This window comes from Myodes glareolus, chromosome 19 (assembly GCF_982192425.1).
Source record: "Myodes glareolus chromosome 19, mMyoGla1.1, whole genome shotgun sequence".
Classification (NCBI taxonomy): Eukaryota; Metazoa; Chordata; class Mammalia; order Rodentia; family Cricetidae; genus Myodes; species Myodes glareolus.
Window position 1 is genome coordinate 52,124,287 of NC_142044.1, and position 22,810 is coordinate 52,147,096.

The following is a 22,810-nucleotide window of genomic DNA, read 5'->3' on the forward strand; positions in this document are numbered from 1 at the left end:
TCTTTTGCTGACTTGAATCAGAAACTTCCAGAAAGCCATAGCTTCTGTTCTATGGCAATCAGCATGTATTTGGAACTGAAGAATATAATTCATCACAAGCATTTGCTGAAGGATAGCCTCATTGACCACCTCTTTTTGAATTGTCAATTTAAGTCTCTAGGAATGTGGTTCATTTCAAATAAAGTCTGCACTTATAAACCGAAACTAAGCCAGAGAGGCTTTGGCTCTGAAGTTACCTGGATTCCATAGTGCACTGTACCCAAGTTGCCGGTGTTGAAAATATCTTTGATGTTGCTTGCAGAAAGCAATCAAGACTTGCTGTGGAGCATCTTAGCTGATGCCAACTTCTTCTTTTTTTTTTTTTTTAGTAAATTTTATTAAATTATAAAAGTTTCCATTTCCGCCCCCCCTCCCAACACCCTCCCACTCCCCCCACTCCCCCCCTCCTTCCCCTCCGTCCCCCAGGGCAGTCAGGGTTTCCTGCCCTGTGGGAAGCTGCAACTCCCTCCCCCTCCCTCCAGGTCCAGGAAGGCGAGCGTCCAAACAGACTGGATCCCCAAAATCCAGCATATGCAGAGGAAACAGGTCCCAGTGTCATAGTCAATGGCATTTCAGAAAGACCCCAGGCCAGCCACAGTCAGAGAATCCGGCCAAATTCCGAGAATCTGGCTAGATCACGTCCTCGTTCAGTCCCAGTCCGACTGGCCCTGGTAAATTCTCATCAGATCCGTTCCCTTGTATCAGTGGGTGATAGCATCCCTCGCAGTACTGATTTCGTCTTTCATGTTCCTCCTCCTTCTGCTCCCCCTCCGGACCTCGGGGGGCTCGATCCGTTGCTCCAATGTGGGCCTCCGACTGCATAGCTGTCCTTCGCCAGACGAAGGATCTATGGTGATAAGCAAAATATACATCAGTATGGTCATGGGCCACGGCCGATTCAGGCACCCTCTCCTCTGTCCAGAGAACAATCTGGGGGATTTCTCTTTGGACCTGGGATCCCATATATAATCAAGTCTCCTGTAAACCCTAAAATGGCTCCCTTAGTTGAAATATATTGTTCCCTGATCCCATATTCCTCCTACCTCCCTCCCCCCCCATCCCCGGCCACCAAGCTTTCCCCGTTCCTCCCCTACTCCCTTCTCTCTAGCCCTCTCCCCCTCCATCGACCCTCCCACCCCCCCATGCACCCGAGGTTACCTGGGACTCTTGTCTATTTCCTACCTCCTGGAGGATAGCTAAATAATCTTCATCAGGTTCATCTTCTTATTTAGCTTCTCTAGGATCACAAATAATAGGCTCAAAGACCTTTAATTATGGTTAGAATCCACTTATGAGTGAATACATACCGTGTTCCTCTTTTTGGGTCTGTGATGCCAACTTCTTTTCACAAACTGGCTACAAAATATTGGTAGGACTTGAAGTAATTGAGACACTTCACTCATAGCACAAGCTGTATCCAGGTCTTTAGTCAACAGATTCTGTCATATATATTCCATTGTTCTATGCACAGAACCTGTAGGACAGGCTGGTGTACAAGGAAAACCTGCAAACTAGGTGCTACTGACTGTCTCTTCCAGTATTTCAGTTGCCCTTGGTCATGAAGAAAACCTCACAAAAGGACCAAGCTTTTAGCTGTTTAAAGAAATTTTCACACTGATATAGAATATTCATAAGTCGTCATCTAACCAGTAGTGAATAAGTAGCCCTCTTTCCGTACATCCTCGACAGCACCTGTCATTTCTTTACTCTATGATCGCTAGCCTCGTTGATATGAGATGGAATCGCAAGGGCATTTTAATTTTCATTTTTCCAATGGTCAGTGATGTTAAACAATTTTTAAAATATTTATTCAGCAAATCAATTTTGACAAAAGCATAAACCATACATTGGAAAAAGTAATAGGTCAGGGACCCTACTTAAGATAAAACAAAATACTACTGTTCTGTTAAAGGAATACAGCAATAAAACACTTCATAAAGATTTTCTGCTATATTCATAGATCAGTGCCTTATTCAGTCATCTTCAAAGTTGCTTTCTCCACCAACACATGGGAATAAATATGGAGACTCACAGCCAGACAATATACAGAGAGTAATAGACCTAAAAAGGGTGTATCCATCCAGGCCCTCCTCTCAGAGTTAAATAACCTGTATGGAAGAAGAGGCAGAAATGGTGTACTAACTAGAGTGGATGGAGGCTATCAAGGAACCCAAGCCTTCCAGACACAACTGCTTGGCACACGTATGGACTCACAGTGACTGTGACAGCATATACAGGGCCTCATGAATCTGCACCAGATGGCGTCTTAGAGCTGAAAAAAGTAGACAGATTCCCCCATCTTTAACCCAGAAATTATCTCCAGTTGATAGCCACTTGCAAATAAAAAGTTTGTTTTCTCTAAGGGAGGTTCAAACAAAACACTTTTAAGGGTAGACCCCATGCCCAACAGAAGATGGCCAACACAAAACAAACTCAAAGGCTTCTATGTTAAGCCAGTTGCTGTTTTTAATTATTATTATTTTTAAAATTTTAATCTTACAGGTTCTTTGGATACATATTATGGCTTCCAGTTTGGTGTTTTCATGGGACTCTTGTGTGTGTGTCTCTGCATTTATCTGCATTTCTTGTATTTTTCTGTGGTTCTTCTTCTTGTTTAGATGCTCTGTCATATGCTGATGTTTTGGCTTTCTAGCTATCTTGTTTATACTGCTATTATTTCTTAGATGCCTGTTTGTTTTCTAAGGATAGACAGAAAGGGTATGGCTATAAATGGAAGGAATTGGGAGAGGTAGGGGAGAGGAAACCATAGCCAGAATAGATTGTGTGAAAATAAATCTGTGTTCAGTGAAAGGAAAGAAAAAGACATTTTCCACAAAACCTTTCTTGTACAAAACAAAGTGTAGAATAAATAAAAATTTAAGACGGAAAATATTTTTATTGACTCATTTTTATTTGGCTATCTTGATTAGTGTGTGATTCTCATATTTTTCAGGTTGATGGGTTGAAGTAGCCAACAGTATTGTTCATGGTAATGGCTAGATGCCCATGGATTCTGGTTACCTTCCATGGAAAATAGAGATTTTGGTACAAACCAGAACAGATGACAGAATTATGAATGTTTGTTCCATCTCTATATCTACCTGACATTTCATCTTTTCTCGGAATTAATGCTACTTTGCATTTAGATAGCTAATGAATATTCCAACATCGTGCATAGATGCTGATCAACAGAAAAAGCTTAGCAAATATATATACTTGAAACCGATGAACCTAGGACTCATAATGGACCTCTTAGTCATTCTACTTAGAGCTAGTTCCAGTAGACTTTCCTTGTCAGGACATTTTGTAAACTCTTGGGTCAGGACACCATTGTGTTTTCCCAGAACTCCTTTATTTTACCCTATTATGCAGTTCATTAAGCTTGCCTTGCTTGGATTACAGTCTTCCTCTACACTAGATTTTAAGTTCCTGGAAAAAAATGTGTTCTTAAGAGCACACAACATAATTTTGGTATATAATAAGTGCTCAAAAACTGTGAGTTCAATTTGGGTAATTCGGAGTAATTTTATTTTCAAAATATTCACACCAGATTGGCACTTATTTTATCAAGAGAATTGTACTGCAGAGGCCTGTGAAGTAAGCTAGAAGGAATGGAAACTTTTAGGTATGGCATCACACTTCATCTGGCATCCAACTGGCTCAGCGCACTGCAGCAGTATGCATGGGTGCTTTGTGGTGCTTGTCACTATTTTTGGGATCATGTTTGCCCCTAGAGAGTGAGATCTTCACTTCACAGGTCCTTTCTAAAGACACAAGGATAGAATAATACCATGAAATGTGACCTCCTGTCAAAGGAAGTCTACAAAGCATTTTGCTGAGTATAGGTACAAAGTTTAAGATAACAACGTATAGCTATTTATTGGGAATATCTATTTCTCCCTCCCTTTAGGGCTTTCTAATAATGATCCAAGAATCCAAAAAGAACATATGTGTTTAAAATGCTACAAATTGTACACAAAACTTTCGCAAGCAAAATCAAAAGCATGGAAGAACTAAAGAGTCCCAACAAGAATAACTGCACTTCTTGAATTCTCAGAAAGAAAGGGTTTACCCATTTAACTGGGGTTTGTAGCAACTATCTACAGCAGGGGAGAAGACTGGAAAGACAGCCAAGAAGTTCAGAGTAGCATTTACTTGTTATGCTAGTGAAGAGTACCTATGAATATAACCTTCTATTTATGATAGGGTGAAAAAAACAGATAGAGGACCATTTTTAAAAACTTTTCAGAACATTTTTTTAAGTGACTCGACCAGTCATTGTGTAGGTGCTAGTGAAACCTGTCTTAGTGTCATTCTAAGATTGACGATGGGTTTGTTTGTTCAGAACAGGTGGAGACTGGCTGGTGGAAACAGGTCCTTGAGTGTATGTCTTTGAAGATGATGATTATCACTGTCTTCTTTCTGGTTTCAGGCAATATTAAGTCTGTTTCACTGGCTTCTCCTGGCATAAGAACCACTCTCTACCTTCCCCAGAATGATAAACAATAAATCTCTGAAATCATAAACCCAAACAAACCTCCCTCTCTTAAGAAAAGTAACAAATAGGAAGTTGGAAAAGAACAGGATTGAATCTCATTCAGTTTCTCTCATCCAAACATGCAGGTTTCCTGAGGGTCAGGAATCACCCACCAGAGATCATCCTCTGCTGCCAGTTACTCTAAATTCAGATAATGAAGGTCTAAAGATATACAGTTTTCAAGACTCATAACGTAAATAACAGTATGAGACAATCTGTAGTGACATTTATTTGTATTTTTAATAAATAAAGCTTGCCTGAAGATCAGAGTGCAAAGCTAAGACATTAGAGGCCAGGGAGTGTTGGAAAACACCTTAATCCGAGGTCTCTTGTGACAGAAGTAGATGGATTTCTGTGAATTCAAGGCTACCCTGGCTATACAAGATTGATCCAGAAACAGATCTAGGTGGTGGTGGTTCACACCTTTAATCCCAGTGTTTGGGAGTCACATACCTTAATCCTAGCCCTAGGGAGGGGGAGACAGGAGCTATATGGCTGGGCAGAGAGAGGAATATAAAGGGGAAGAGACAGGAACTCACCGGAGTGTGGAGTCTGAGGTCTGGTGGACACACAATGCAGTCTAGACAGTCTGAGGATTGCCCCTTCTGTCTAAGCATTGATAGAGGTAAAAGGTCTCTTTGGGACTTTCTGCTCTACTTCTCTTCTCTTCAGTTATAATCCCTAAATCTGTCTCTGGGTTTTTATTATTCATGGTACATCTGGTGCCCAATGTTTGGGGTATGAATTCACCCCAAAATTTACAGAAACCTGCATAGGCTGGAGTTACACATTGCCAGAGTCACTGGCCTGCTGCCTAAGTTTTTCTTTCTTTTCTCCTGGCAAGCTATCCCTGAACCGTCTTCTCAGGCTGCTGCTAAATTAGGTAGCTGCCTTGAAATCCAGTCAGGTTTCTATTGTTCTATACAGCAACAATAAACCTTACATCATCATCATCATCATCATCATCATCATCATCATCATCATCATCATCTAGTTTGGTAAGTTTGTTAAGACAATTGGGAATTTTTAAAGGGAGGAATTAGTTAAAAGAAAGTTTTTTTTCCCACATTAAAAATGAAGGATTTGTGTATTATCTGTAGAATAATACACTGGACAGTTTAAAAATAGAATGATTAAATGAGAAGATAACTAATTTAGATGGGATTTGTGTAATATAAATTACAAACATTATGAGATTTATCATTTTTGTTTTATCACTAAAAAGTTGGTTATTCTGAGTGCTAAGATACAAGTTTTAGAAAAACTAAATAAAACACACCAGGGAAATTCAGACAGAGGAATTTAATAGAGAACTAATCTCAGTATTGTATTTTAAGAATAGAGGAGAACAGTCTAAGGTTTTCAAACAATCAACCTCAGTATATCCAGTAGCTTTGTAGGAATTACCAAATGATAGATGCTCTCTAAGAGCTAACTGGACTCCTGTGCCAGTCTTAGATTAAGAGGATTCAAGGGAGCAATGGTCTCATATGGCATGCATTCACCTTTTGTGAAGCAAATGTCAAACTCATGGTCAGTTTGTAATAGAATTTTCCCGAGTGACTGGATAGAGTTGGTTAAAGCTGTTTTAGAACCTAGTCCATAATTACAATGAAGTACCTAGTTCAGAGAACAGGTTAAGACTATTGAACAACAGAGTAAAGCTAGAGGTATGGAAATCTCCCAAGACCAAATTTTTGGAGAAGGAGATTATGCTATTATAGAAAGGCAGTCCCGAGATGATGGTCACATCCTGGCTTTATGCCATGCAGCAGCTTTGAGTGCTTGGAACAGAATTAAAGAAGTAGGAAAAAAGATTGAATAATTTCCTAAAGTCATATGGGGGCCCAAAAGAAACTGTCATGGATTTATTACAAAGATTTCCATCAGCATTATATAGAATAGTACCAAATTCAGAAGCTAAACAATAATCAAATCTCTGACTTTTGAAAATGCTAATTCTCCATGAAAAAGAATAATTAAGCTATTAAGACAAAGTCAGCACCTTTGGAGGAATGGATTTGAGATACAATTAATGTTGAATCTCACGACCATGATGATACTTGGATAGGAGAGGTGATTTCCAGAGGTTTGAAGAAAAATCAAAATGTCAAGAATTTCAATTGTGGCAAACATGGTCCACCTTAAATCAGATTGTAAGCAGCCAGGTGGTAGTAGCACACACCTTTAATCCCAGCACTCGGGAGGCAGAGGCAGGCAGATCTCTGTGAGTTTGAGGCCAGTCTGGTCTACAAGAGCTATTTCCAGGACAGGCTCCAAAACTGCAGAAAAACCCTGTCTTGAAAAACCAAGAAAAGGGGGGGGGGTTGGTGGTTATAAGAAGCAGATTCCTAGAAACAATGTCTTTTCTAAGCATGATCCATTCAGAATGCTCCCTTCCTTCTGAATTATGCAGAAGGTGTGGCAAAGTCAGGCATTGAACTAATGAATGTAGGTCAGCAAGGGATAGTCAAGGTAATCCTTTGCTGTTAGGAAACACCTTGAGGGGCCTCTCACAGGCCCCTATGCCAAATCCAGTTCAACTATTTCCTGTATTCATAGAGAAAACTCTTCCCAGAGCAACTAAAGAAACTAATGCCTATCGTAAGAAACAATACTGCTCTGGATAAGAGAAGAGATATAGAAGAGAGAATAAAATAAAGCAGGTATTTTGGCAAGCTTCTATAAATAAATAAAGACCAAAATTAAAAATACTAATAAATGATGTTGTCTTTAAAGGTCTAGTAGACACAGGTGTGGATGTAACAATAATTTTATCAGAATCTTGACATCCAAATGGCCTCTTCAGGAGGTAAATGTTCAGCATTTAGGGATTGGAACTATCTCAGGTAAGCAGAGTGAGAGATGGATGAAATGTATAGGGCCAGAAGGGCAGAGAGGAATATTAAAGGCATATATGACTAAAATAGCAAAGAATTTGTGGGAATGAGGTTTGTTACAGCAAGGGAATACTCAGATTAACATTGCTCATTAACAATCTTAGAAACAAACTATAAATTAATGTATGTTACTGGAAAAAATATTACAAGATATTATAAAGAACAGCCACTGACTATTCAGGTTGTATAAGAAAAGGGCACAAAAACTGCTGATCTTCTAAAGGTACCTATAGTCCTATGTTTAAAATGATTGACAGACAAACGTGTATGGGTTGCACAATGGCCTTTAACAATAGAGAAACCTCAGTCCTCAATTGCTGACAGATGCTGTCCTAATTGGACAAGCTGGATACCAAAGAGAGTGACTGTCAAATCTTTTCAAGGCAAGGCAGGACAGCCTTTCAAAAATCCTGCTTTATAGAAAAGTCCATCAAATATTCTAGGCCTTAGGCTGAAGATGGATGTCCCAAGATTGCTGAGGAACTTTGTGTGACTTTCTAGGTAGCCAGCTGTTTCTGTCATTTCCCACATTTTTTGAAAGTCACTTGCTTGCACTTTCTGCTTACACAGTTAATATTATTTCCTTCTTGTATCTCTGAGGTATTTGATCTAGATAGTTATAGTTTTCTTTGTTTACAAGACTCAGAAAAAAATCCACTAAAGAAGTTTTCAGCTTATAAGGTTAAGGGATATCAAAAGACAGTTTTGGATGCTAATGCAAGTTATGATTAAAAGTAAATTAGGTATGAGACTTTGAACTCACCATGATAGGATAGATATGGAATATTTTCTCTGAATTTGTTCAGTGCAAGTGGACTAGACATTGTTAATGTAGTTCTTGCCTGTATATATTGTATATAATTATTGTACTTATTGTGTATAGTTTTCTTATATTATTTATTTATAGCCTTCTTTTTTAGTTTAGACAAATGATGAGCTTCATGAGACCTGGGCGTGAGGCCTAGTGTAACTTCTTGATTCTAACTTGAGTTTGCCTGAGGCCTACTGTAACTTCCTGAGCCTAACTCAAGTTTGGAGACCTGCCTTTGGCCATGACTTCCGCATATGAGTGACTCATCACAGCCTGACCTAAACCCGCCTCTGCCCAGCCGCCGCTGATGTGACAGGATATCATTGGCCCTTATTCCTTATTCCACCTCTCCCCATTCCAAGACTCCCACCCCCATCACAATTCTATATAAATTTATGCCTAATACAATTAAATAAGATCCTGCTTCGACAGACTCCCAACTTAGTGTGTTTGTTTCTCCTTTGTGGACAGGGCCGAGGTCTGGGTCATTAATACTCACCATCATACTCAGCCCTGGGGAAAGTTTGGCAGGTACGGCTCTGCCCCAGTCCTTTCTGCCAGAGAACCCAGCATATGAAGGGGGAAATATAATAATATTTTACTAGTATTTTAATAAATAAAGCTTGCCTGAAGATCAGAGTGCAAAGCCAAGCCACTAGAGGCCATAGAGTGTTAGCACACACGTTTAACCCCAGGATTCTGGTGACAGAGGCAGATAGATGTCTGAGTTTAAGGCTATCCTGGGCTACACATAATTGATCCAGAAACAGATTCAGGTTGTGGCAGCTCACACCTTTAATTCCAGTATTTGGGAGTCACAAACTTTTTATTCCAACCCTAGGGAGGTGGAGACAGGAGCTGCATGGCTGGGCAAAGAGAGGAATGTAAAATGGAAGGGACAGGAACTCACTAGATTGTGGAGTTTGAGGTTTGGTGGAGACACAGTGCAGTCTAGGCAGTCTGGGGATTGCTCCTTCTGTCTGAGCATTGGTAAAGGTAACAGGGCTCTCTAGTGGCTTACTGCGCTGCTTCTCCGATCTTCAGTTATAATTATATCCATGTCTGAGTTTTTATTATTCATGCTATAACAATCTCTTTAAATAGTAGGAACCCAGAGTCACCAGGTATCTTCCTGGGAATTTTCCTAAGGAAACTCTATAAATAAACAAGTTCTCTGGATATATCGACGTCATCTTGAACAAATAACTTCTATTATAGTTCACTCTACTCTGTTCTGATTATCTCAAAAAATAATTTTTGATGTGAACACACAGTTCACCAGACAGTACTGTAGTAGGACATAAATGGAGAACATACCAAGAGAAAACACACTCTCTGTTGCTAAGAATCAAAGCCGGAGCCTGCAAATACCAATGGACCACATCCAAGCCCATAGAAATTCTTCCACGGTTCTTAGGAATATGTATAGTATTCTTATGAATGTTATAGATATGACACTCTCTGTATACCACTATCCCCTTTCCTCCTTCACCTCTTCTTCTCGAGTTTTTTTTATTTTGTATATAACTGTATTATAGAGATAAAGGAAAATTATTATTGATGTCACACCTATTCATTTCTATCTCTTATCTGAAAGCATTTGTGCTGCTCAGTTTTCATAAATAAATTGACCTTGAGCTCAGTAGGCTGTTTCATTTGTGTCTCTAAGGTCCTTAATGTCTGGACTGGAGAACAGAAACTATTAGAAGCTCTATGCTGATCACTGATACGGCAAATGGCCAAATGGTATTTAGAGAAGGTGTTGGAAAAGCTTTGGTCTAACAACAAGGAGGGAAGGTATGCCTGAAGAAAGGCAGGGCTCTTAAGATTTGCAGGTAGCAAAAACTATGGATGTGAATAATTGCTATTTAAAATGAGGATTTGAGGAAATTTGGAAAGTTTTATTCTGTAATGTGCAAAACAATTTCAGTGTTCATGTGAACCGTGATAAGGGGATAAAGCAGGACATCTATCTCTTTTGAGCAAAAGAAAACTCACCCCCTTTTTGTGTGTACTACATCCACCAGACCATTTATGCGTATATTATACATAATGTACACATAAACAAAATCTACCTGACACATTGGGTTGTCTACTGGGAGGTGCAACATTCTTCAGGCAGGTGTGACAGAAATGTTTGTAGTTTGACTCTTATCAAGAAATTGTACTTGTTGATTCTTATTGAACTTACTGATTCCTGTCAAATAATTATCATATATGTTGAGTAAATGAACATGCTTAAACATCAGAAAAAGTCCTATTCTGAACAAGCTGGGGGCAAGTGAAATGCACCATCACTTTTAATTGAATTGTATTTTGTGAAACCAAATGCTCCTGTGATGTACTACTGTCATTAATTTAGCAATTCAGAATAAGTCTATTATCTCATGATTTCAGGTTCTCATGTTTGCTATTCCCTCCTGCCAGCACCTCTTAGTGTGCCTTTTTAGGCCTACTTTTCAGTTTTTCAGGTGACATCCCAGTGATTTTTGAGTTATACTGTCCACTATTTTCCTCTCCTCTTCTGCACAGGTCACAAAGAGATTAAGGCTGTTCTTTCTACATGACTCCTGTTTGCCATCCAATTTTTAGTCTCTACTCTTATGCCTCCCAGAATCTTGTTCTACATATTGAATTTCTTTGTTTTGACCTTATTTCCAAATTTGTCTCATTCAATTTTTTTCTCCTTTTATTATGCTTTGATGTTGGATTTCCCTCTGTGTGTTGTGAATACCATCGGTTAATAAAGAATCTGCTTTGGGCCTATTGCAGCACAGAGTAGGGCAAGGCAGCAATTCCAAGCAGATAGAGGAGGAGAGAGTAGGCAGAGTCAATGAGAAACCGTGTAGCCTCTGCAGGAGACAGATGTTGGACACTGGATGGAAACTTACCAGTAGGCCACAGCCACGTGATAATACACAAATTAATAGGAATAGGTTAATTTAAGATATAGGAACTAGCTAGAAATATGCATAAGCTAATAGACCAAGCAGTCTTTTAATTAATACAGTTTCTGTTTGGTTATTTTGAGTCTAAGTGGCTAGGAATGATCAAGCAGCCTACAACTACAATGCTTGACGAAGTCTTCAAGAGAAAAGGATTAATTTAAAATTTTCTTGGACCATGAATGTTTTGTATATTGGGTATTTTGAGAAGTTTGTGTCCATCTAGGTTGACTTCCCCTTGGTTCAGTAAAGCAGCAGGAATCTCAGATGAATTAAAATTAGTGTGAACTTCTGGGGCCACTAGTCTTGTTAACTTGACAGAAGCTAAAATCAACTTGGAGACGAACTTCTGGGCATTTCTTCTGGGAATTCATTTGATTATACTCACTGAAGAGGAAAGACCTGCCCACTGTGGGTGGAAACATTCACTGTACAGGAAGATCATGGACTGTAGGTGCTGAAGAAGTTGTGAGCTGGGCGAATTCTTTTCTTCTGACTGTCGATGCAATTTGACCAGGTGCATCAATGACCTGCTTTGACTTTCCTGCTGTGATGAATTGTACCCTAAAGTGTGATGAAATAATCCCCTCCTGGAAACAATCAAAATAAGAGCTGAAATCAACAAAATAGAAACAAAGAAAACAATACGAAGAATCAATGAGATAAAAAGTTGGTTCTTTTTGAAAAATCAACAAAATAAACAAATCTTTATCCAAACTAACTGAGAGAGAGAGAGAGAGAGAGAGAGAGAGAGAGAGAGAGAATGAGAATATCTAAATTAACAAAATCTGATATAAAAAGGGGGACATAACAAGAGACATGAAGGAAATCCAGAGAATCATCAGGTCATATATAGAAAACCTGTACTCCCCCAAATTGGAAAACTTAAAGGAAATGGACAATTTTCTGGATAAATATCACTTACCAAAATTAAATCAAGACCAGATAAGCAAATTAAATAGATTTTTAACTGCTAAAGGAATAGAAATAGTCATCAAAGGTCCCCAACTGAAACCAGCCAGAGACTAGATGGTTTCAGCCCAGATTCTACAAGATTTTTAAAGAAGAACTAATACCAGTATTTCTCAAATTGTTCCGCACAATAGAAATGGAAATAACATTGTCAAACTCTTTTTATGAGGCTACAATTACCCTGATACCCTAAACACACAAAGACATCACTTAGAAAAGAATTACAGACCAATCTCACTCATGAACATTGATGCAAAAATACTCAATAAAATACTGGCAACCTATATCCAAGAACACATCAGAAAAATCATCCACCATGATCAAGTAGGCTTCATCCCAGAGATGCAGGGATGGTTCAACATATGAAAGTCTGTAAATGCAATCCACTATATAAACAAACTGAAAAAAATAAAACCACATGATCATCTCAGGAGCTGCTAAAAAGGCCTTCAACAAAAAACAACATCCCTTCATGACAAAGTTCTTGGAGGAAGTAGGGATACAAGAAATAGACCTAAGCATAATAAAGGCAATACACAGCAAGCCAACAACCAACATCAAAATAACGAAGAGAAGCTCAAAGCGTCCCAGTGAAATCAGGAACAAGACAAGGTTGTCCACTCTCTCCATATCTATTCAATATAGTATTGAGGTCCTAGCTAGAGCAATAAGACAACACAAGGAGATCAAGGGGATACAAATTTGAAAAGAAGAAGTCAAACTTTTGTTATTTGCTGATGATATGATAGTTTACATAAGTGACCCCAAAGATTCTACCAAAGAACTTCTACAATTCATAAGCATCTTCAGTAATGTAGCAGGATATAAGATTAACTCAAAGAAGTCAGTAGCCCTCCTTTACACAGATGATAAATGGGCTGAGAAAGAAATCAGAGAAACATCACCCTTCAACATAGCCCCAAATAACATAAAATATCTTGGAGTAACTCCAACCAAACAAGCAGAAGACCTGTATGACAAGAACTTTAAAATTTTGAGGAAAGAATTTAAAGAAGATACCAGAGAATGGAAAGATCTCCCAAGCTCTTGAATAGGTAGAATTAACACAGTAAAAATGACAATCTTACCAAAAGCAATCTACAAATTCAATGCAATGCTCATCAAAATCTCAACATAATTCTTCATAGGTTTCAAAAGAACAATACTCAACTTCATGTGAAAAAAAAAACCAGATTAGACAAAACAATCCTGTACAATAAAAGAACTTCTGGAGGCATCACAATCCCTGACTTCAAACTCTACTACAGAGCTACAGTACTGAAAACAGCCTGGTATTGGCATTAAAACTGACAGGAAGACCAATGGAAACTGAATTGAAGGCCTGGATATCAGTTCATACACCAACAAATGCCTGATTTTTGACAAAGAAGTAAAAAATATAGAATATAAAAAGAAAGCATATTCAACAAATGGCGCTGGCATAACTGGATATCACATGTAGAAGAATGAAAATAGATTCATATCTATAGCTATGCACAAAACTCAAATCTAAATGGATCAAAGACCTCAACATAAAACCAATCACACTGAACCTCTTAGAAGAGAAAGTGGGAATTACATTTGAATACATTGGCACAGGAGACCACTTCCTAAATATAATCTTAGGAGTACAGACACTGAGAGAAACAATTAATAAATGGGACCTCCTGAAACTGAGAAGCTTCTGTAAAGCAAGGGACATGGTCAACAAGACAAAACGGTAGCCTCCAGAATAAGAAAAGATCTTCACCACCCCACATCATACAGAGGGCTGATCTCAAAAATATACAAAGAACTCAAAAAATAGATCATCGAAAGAATAAATAATCCAGTAAAAAATGGAGTACAGACCTAAATAGAGAACTCTCAACAGAGGAATCTAAAATGACTGAAAAACACTTAAGGAAATGCTCAACATCCTTATCCATTAGGGAAATGCAAATCAAAACAACTCTGAGATTTCATCTTACAGCTGTAAGAATGGCCAAGATTAAAAACACTGATGATAACTTATACCGGAGAGGTTGTGGGGTAAGGGAAATAGTCCTCCATTTCTGTTAGGAGTGCATACTGGTGCAGTTCCTTTGTAAATCAATATATTGATTTCTCAGAAATTTAAGAAACAATCTACCTCAAGACCCAGCGATACCACTTTTGGGTATATACACAAAGGATGCTCAGTCATACCACAAAGACACGTGCTCAGCTATATTCATAGCAGCATTATTTGTCATAATCAGAACCTGGAAACAACCTAAATGCCCCTCTGCTGAATAATAGATAAACAAGATGTGGTACATATATACAATGGAATACTACACAGCGAAAGAAAAATAATGACATCTTGAAATTTGTAGACAAATGGATCTATCTAGAAAATGTCATATTGAGTGAGGTAACCCAGCCCCAGAAAGATAAATATAATATGTATTCACTCATAAGTGTCTTTTAGATATTAAGCAAAGAAAAACCAGCATACAATTCACAATACCAGAGAACCTAGACAACAATGAGGACCCTAAGAGAGATATATAGGGAAGTAGAAACAGATAAGATCTCCTGAGTAAACTGGGAGCATGGTGATCATTGGAGAGTGAAGAAGGGAAGGAGGGAAGAAAGGGAGGGGAGCAGAGAAAAATACATAGCTCAAGACAAACAACTAAAATAGAAATAGCTTCTCCTTCCTTAAGTTGTTTTCATTATTCAAATTGGATAGATTTTTGGCATCAAGGACCCACTGAGCCTTGGGACAAAATTCACCTAGTGCTGTTTTCCCTGAGAAGCTCAGATGATCACTTTCTTCTAATATTCTCCACAACTCAATGTCTTTACTGTTTGACATTATAAAACTTCTTATCCGAGGTGCACGAAAGCTATTATGTAAATTGATGTTGAACACTGTCAATCCTGTCAATCCTTGCTTTCCTGATAGAGGTAAATTTTTATAAAGAGTGAAGCAATGATTCACTGAGCCCAAATGGGTGCATAATTTGACTTTTGTCAGGAGTTACTTACAAGAAGAGAGCCGATTAATTTAAGGCTGGCTCTCATCTGAAGTCCCCGTATATGGTAGAGATACATACCATTTTCTCCCAAAGTTAAATGCCGTTGAACACAGGAAAATGAAAATACCTAGTTTACATTGGAGAGCTTGCTTTGAAGATTGGCCCACGAAAGAGGGAGTGACATTTTAGGGATGAACTGACTCATGCTCCCAGTCCTGACTAAGAGCTATTAGGCTTCCATTTTCAGAAAGCTGTTAACATTGACAAAGACATTCAGCATAATGATGCATGTTGGGTAACACAATCGAATAAGAGAATAGCTCCATGGGAGCATCCTGTTGCTGTTATCGAGAGCTGGAAACTTGCCTTGCTCTCATCATCATCAGGCGTCTTTTCCGAGCTGGGGTTCACCTCTTGCCAGATATAAAACAGAATCTATCGCTTCTTGCTCTGCTTAGATCTTATCAATAAACCCAAAGTTTACAATCAAACCTTACTCGGGGGCACCTCTTCTCTGATTAATTCTTCCACTCTTCTTGTTTCCCTAAACATTTTCACTGTGACATTTGTGTTCTACAGAGATGGGGAGTAGTGTTATACAGCCTCAGGTATTTCCAAACGCTTGCCCCAAACTCCTGTGGCGTCTCACAGTTATCAGGGATTGCCCATCTATTCACACCACACTCATCTCTAGGTCAGATCAAGGGAATCTTCAGGCTGCTAATTCCTGGACCAACTGCTTTGGAAGGAAGGTTTTTCTCTTCTTCATTCAAGATCCTCACCATTCATGAATGCAGCATTTATCTTCTGTCACTCCACATCGTTCTACCTTAAAACTCCAGGGCATACATTTATTGAAATGCATATTTTATGTTGTCACATATTAATTGATTAGCATAGCAATTATTTTTATGATTTGACTCTTCAGTATCAACCTTAGCTCATGTACCATTCCTTTAACTACTTCAAAACCTTCCTTTCAAGATGCAATGCTTTAATCTCTTTATTCTGAACTACTTTAAACAAATGTTTTGTGTTTGATACACACACACACACACACACACACATACACATACACACCTGCTTGAAATAGCTATTTTAATTCTCAGTTACTTAGATTCAGTATGTGGGGCAAACTCTTCTAAATCTTCTTCCTAAATCAATGATGTCCTTCCTTTTGTATCTTCTTAAAGTCACATCTGTAATTTACCAAGTATTTAGAATTATAACCAAGAAGTTCTGTTTACAGACTGCTCCTTTTCCTGTTAGGAAGTTCAAGTGTTAGACTTGGAAGGCAACTCAGTGGGTAAGACCCTTTGCTATAACAAGCGTAAGAACCCAAGTTTGAATCTCTAGCTCTATCACCTACGTTACACTAAATAAACAAATAAACAATAAAGAAAATACCAGGCATAGCAGTACATTCCAATAACCTCAGCATTAGGGGATGGAAATGGGTAGATCCCATAAGTTTGCTGCCCAGTCAGTGTAACCCAAATACCAAAACTCATTTAGTTAGAGACTCGTTTTCATGAGAACAAGGCAAAGTGATAAGGGAAGACACCCTCCTTCCTCTTCTGGCCTCTACATGTGTGTCCACAGGCATACACACCTACATTTGCATGTGTGCTCACGTACGTCCTCTTCTGATGTCTCTTCCTGCCTTATATTTTTCTCTTCATCCAGCCTTATCCCTTCCTATCTCCACCTCCTTCATGTTGGAATTAAAGGTGTATGACTCCCAAGTACTGGTATTAAAGGTGTTAGCCACCGACTGACTCTGTTTCCCTTTTATACTGGATTAATCCAGTGTAGCCCAGAGTGGCCTTGAACTCATAGAGGTCCATCTGCCTCTGCCTCCAGAGTGCTGGTATTAAAGGTGTGTGCCACCATGGCCTGGTCTCTATGGCTAACTAGTGGCTAGATCCACACTCTGATCTTCCAGCAAGCTTTATTTGTTAGCAAACAAATATCACCACATTTCTGTATGTTGCTTTTATTGTATTAAGGCATGTCTCTTGTATCTCTAATCTCTCCAGAACTTTTTATCATGAATTGAAGTTAGATTTTAATAAATGCCTTTTATGCATCTGCAGATAAAAATCATGCAATTTCTATCCTTTAGTCTGTATGTGTGATTCATGTGTGTTGACTGATCCCTGTATCTCTGTGATGAAGTTGATTTGATTGTTCCAGTTATCTTTTAACTCATTTCAGTAAAGAGTTCTTGAATACAGTTTGCAAATATTTTATTTAGAACTTTTGTGTCTAGAAATATCTTATTTAGAACTCTTGTGTTCATCAGAGATAATGTCCTAAAATTTTATTTTTTTTGTTGGTTGGTTATCTCGTTTTAGTATCAGAATAATACTGATTTCCTAAAAATAATTTGTAAAGACTTCTTCCTTTTCTATTTTGAAAACAGTTTGAGCCATGTTGATATTAATTCTTCTTTGGTAGTCTGACAGAATTCTGCATTGAATCTACCTGTACATGGTTAGGTTTTATTGGGAGATTTTAATGACTACTTACTTCTATCTTACTGGGTCTTATAGGTTGATTTAAATTATTTACTTCATTTTGACTTAACTTTAGTGGGTTATCTGTGCCAAGAAATTCATCCATTCACTTTACGTTTTGCAGTTTGGTGGAATATACATTTTAAAATGTATATTTAAAATGTCCTTGGGATTCTATGTATTTTCTCTATATCTATTATAATATTTCCCTCTTCATCTCTAATTTAAATTTTGAACTGTCTCTTCCTTTTAATTCACTTGACTAAAGTTTGTCAAGTGTGTTAACCTTTTCAAAGTACCAACTATTTGATTCCCTACATTTTTCTTCAAAGATTTTTTTCCCATATAAATATTTTGATCATGTTTTCCCTTCCTCTAACTTCTCTTAAATTCTCATCACTTTCCTACTCACTCAATTTCATGTTCTCTTTCTCCTTCTCCCATTTCTATTTCATTCATTTCATCCTAGATATTGATTTTTCTCTCCCCACCTATGTTTTTTGGGAGTTGATTGTTCTTATTTCTCTAAGGCCTTCATGAGCACCATTAGGTTATTAATTTGAGATTTATCATTTTTTTAAAAGTAGATACATAGTGCTATAAATTTTCTGCTCATGACTACTTTAATTTTGTTAAGTTGAGCTTTCATTTTTCATTCAATTCTAGGAATTTTTAAATTTTCTTTTTGTCAGGGTTCGTGCCCTGCCTTGTAACCAGATTGATAACCACCCTAATTGTCATCATAGAACCTTCATCCAGAAAAGAAACACATGCACAGATCCACAGTTAAGCACTGGGCTGAGCTTTGGGAGTCCAGTCAAAGAGAGGGAGGATTGTATGAGCAAAGGGGTCAAGACCATGATAGGGAAATCCACAGAGACAGATGACCTGACTCACTGACTCTGGACTGACAGCTGGGGAGCCTGCATACGACGAAACTAGGCCCTCTGAATGTGGGTGACATTTCTGTGGTGGGAAGTCTGTGGTGCCACTGTTAGTGAGACCAGGATTTATCCCTAGTGTATGAACTGACTTTGTAGCCCATTCCCTATGGAGGGATTCCTTGCTCAGTCTTGATACAAGGGGCAAGAGTATGCTTCAGTTTGGTATGGCAGACTTTATCTCCCATGGGAGGCCTTACTCTTTCTGATGAGTGGATGAGAGGTTGAGTGGGGGGAAGGTAGGGGGAGCAGGAGGAGAGGAGGTAGGGGGAGCTGTGGTTGGAAGGTAAAATGAAAAAAAAAACTTTTAAAGAAGAAAAGGAAAAAAGAGATCATAAATTTGAAAGGAGGGGTATATGGAAGTAATTGGAGGGAAGAAAGGAAGGGATGTTGTAAATATATTGTAATCCCCAAAATTGAAAAAAAAAAAGATTAAAAAAAAAGATGCCTTAAGTAGACTGGGTAGAGAAGCAACAATTCCAAGCCCTAACTGCAAAATATACATTCAAGACAAGGGCAAAACTGTCATGAGACATGTATGCAGGAGTGGAGAGTAAGTCATAGAGTATGAGAGACAAAGTGAACATGTGTGGGTGTCAATTTCTGCCCCAGCTGCCCTGAATTGAATGGTGCAGCTTGCAGATGACTCTGGCTCTTGCAACAGGCAGGGTCAGTGGGAGCAGTTGGTCTCTATATTTCATACACTTGTGGTCTATGATGGGGCGGGGCGGAAGTTGTAAGTCTTTCTGACTCCTGGATTCTCTCTACCTCACCTCTTTTCCTGAAGGCACAGTGTAGCATTTCGCTTGAGGATTCTATCTATTACTCTCCCTGAAGAAGCTTGATTTGGTCAGAGTGGGGCCAGTGACCTTCAAGCTGGGCTCCAATTCTTAGCTTTGCCACCTACTGTTCTATGGAAACACAACCCTACCTTTCCCCACTTAGTATTCATTTCTAGTTCCATGGTCCGCAGAATTCTGTATATTTTCCTTCTTGCATACTTTGAGTACTTCCCTCGTGGCTCTCTTTCTTAGTTGTCACTTTGTCTTCTTCTCCAGTGAGGATGTAGTAGCAGTGAGAAAAAAAAGAAGATCCAGATGCTAAGATGTTTCTATAGTTTGTTAGTAATGATAGTGAAAAAGGGGGAAAAAAAACCCATGACACCAGTGATATGATGCGTATATCACACATGGTATATGATGCATACAGGTAGTAAAAATGGTGGGATAATAATGAAAGTTCATAATCTCTCATATCACACAGTTCCAAACTACTTATTTAACAAGACTATCTCATTGAGTACAGTTTTATCTATTGTGTTATGCTGTGCACTGGAGCTCCAGATCTGCTCATTCTGCATATCTGCTACTTTATACTCTGAGGTCTACACCTCCCATTTTCTGTATCTTAATCATACTCTCATCTGCTGCATCAACTCACTCCCTATCACGACAGCTGTGAAAAAAAAAATAGGTATTGGGAACTCCAGTACACTGTTGGCGGGATGTAGGCTGGTGAAGCCTTTACAGAAAAGAGAACAGAGTTTCTTAAGAAATTAAAAATTAGAATTGCCATGTGACTCAGTAGTCTGTCTTGTGAGTATATAGCAAAGGAGGTTACATCCTCACCTAAAATATCTGCCCTCTCCAGCTTATTGCAGCACTATCCACAAAAGCCAAGCCATGGAAACAATCTAAAAGTCGCTTGAGAACAAATATGTAGAGAATGTTTGGTATGTATACAATGAGGACTCACTTTTAATGCAATATATCACAATTTATTGTGTCAAACCCTATATTGTAATGGGCCTTCTAACAGTTAGTATTTCTATAGGAAATCATATGTTGGGAAGGAAAATGGGTGAACCCTAGGAGCACTGACAGTCTAAGGAAAAGAATGATTGTCAAGCTCTGGCTACTGGTTCAAGCTAAATGAAAAAATATATATACAAGGAATGTGTTTTATATTTTTGTAAGTTGTACCATTGCTATATGCAAACTGAACACAGATTTGAACTTATCAGAAAATATATAACTATCAAATACATCTAAAGTAAATTCAATTAGTAATAGAATTTCAATATTCTGGCAAAATTGTGACTATAATACTGCAATTACTACAGTTTCATTTAAATTATAATTAAAATGTGACACAGCCAGGGCAGCTATGTTTATCACAGAGACCTGGTCTCCTAGGGATTTTTTTATTGTGAGAAGACACTATGACTAGGGCAGCTCTTATAAGGAAAACATTTAATTGGAGTAGCTTGCTTGTAGTTTCAGAGGTTCAGTCCATTATTACAGCAGGGAGCATGGCGACTTGCAGTCAGATGTGTTGCTGTAGCTGTAGCTGAGGGTCCTACATCTTGCAGGCAACAGGAAGTTGACTGAGACACTGGGCAGTATCCTGAACACAGGAAACCTCAAAGACTGCCCCCACAGTGACGCACTTCCTCCAACAAGGCCATACCTACTCCAACAAAGCTACCCTTCCTAATAGTGAGTGCCATTCCCTATGAGGCAATCAGTCTCCCCCAGAGACGCCAGTGCTCACCCGCTCGGCCACCCAAGCACCTGCGGCGGGCGTAACCGTGGCCGCCACCACCAGCACCATGTCTACCGTCACAGTCACAGCACCAGCCACCGCCGTCACAGGGAGCCCAGTGAAGAAGCAGAGACCGCTGTTACCGAAGGAGACTGCCCCGGCCGTGCAGCGGGTCGTGTGGAACTCATCAAGTAAGTTTCAAACGTCCTCCCAAAGGTGGCATATGCAGAAGATACAGCGCCAGCAGCAGCAACAGCAGCAGCAGCAGCAGAGCCAGCAGCAGAGCCAGCAGCAGCAACCTCACTCTTCCCAGGGGACAAGATATCAGACAAGGTTTCTCTGTAGTTTGGGAGCCTGTCCTGAACTAGCTCTTGTAGATATCAGGCTGGCCTCAAACTCATAGAGATCCACCTGCCTCTGCCTCCCAAGTGCTGGGATTGAAGGCGTGGTGGCTTGCTAGGAGTGGATTCCTGGGAATATTTCTGGCACCAGGTTAGGAGCCTATAATGGCTCCCTCTATCAAGATATCTCTTTCAAGTATTCTCCCCCTCCATCCCTCCCACAACTCCACCATGCCATTCTCTCATGTTTCATGTTTTCATCCTTCATCCCTCCCCCTCTACTGCCTACCCCCACCTCCACCCCCAGTTTACCTAGGAGATCTCATCTATTTTCCCTTCCCAGGGCAATCTCTGAATCCTTCTCAAGGTCCTCCTTATTACCTAGATTCTCTGGAGCTGTGGATTGTAGTCTGGTTATCTTTCGCTTTACATTTAGTAATCAAATTGGCGACTACCCTAATTATCATCATAGAGCCTTCATCCTGTAACTGATGGAACCAGCTGCAGAGATCCACAGCCAAGCATCAGGCTGAGCTCTGGGGATCCAGTCGAAGAGAGGGAGAAGGGATTACATGAGCAAGGTGGGGGGTCAAGATCAGGACCGGGGTGGGGGTTGAGAAATCTATTGAGACAGCTGAACCAAGCTTGTGGGAACGCATGAGCTCTAGACCAACAGCTGTAGAGCCTGTATGGGATTGAACTAGGCCCTCTGCATGTGGGAAACAGTTGTGTAGCCTGGTTTATTTGAGGGGCTCCTGGAGTGAGACCAGGATCTATCCCTGGTGCATGAGATTGCTTTTTGGAGCCCATTCTGTGAGGGTGGGATGCCTTGCTCAGCCTTGATGCATGAGGGAGCGCCTTGGTTCTGCCTCAGTTTAATGAGCATGGCCTTGTTGACTCCCCATGGGAAGCCTTATTCTTTCTGAGGAGTGGATGTAGAATGGCCTGGGGGGAAGGCAGGGGTGGGGTGCAAGGGATAACTGTGGTTGGAATGTAAAGTGAATAAAAAAGAAAAAAATTCATATTTTATATCCATTTAACCTTTTTATTTACTGTTTTTCCCTTAGTATCATGGGTCATAGGTGTTTGATCATTGAAATTAGTCATTGAAAAAGTAAGTCTTTTTTAAAAGCACCAATAGAGCATAAAGGAATAGTAAAAGGCAATTTTTAAGTTTGTTATAACAGTGTGGCAATTTCAAATGGTTTTTTTTCTTTCAAATCTGTTTATGAGCTTACTTATCACAGTAGGAGTCC

General features: G+C 39.3%; 1 pseudogene; it reads right to left on the reverse strand.

Moving 5' to 3' along the window:
* Nucleotides 1-21,282, reverse strand: part of LOC125407490 (60S ribosomal export protein NMD3-like) — a 57,302-nt pseudogene extending 36,020 nt beyond the window's left edge.
* Nucleotides 21,283-22,810: the final 1,528 nt, after the last annotated feature.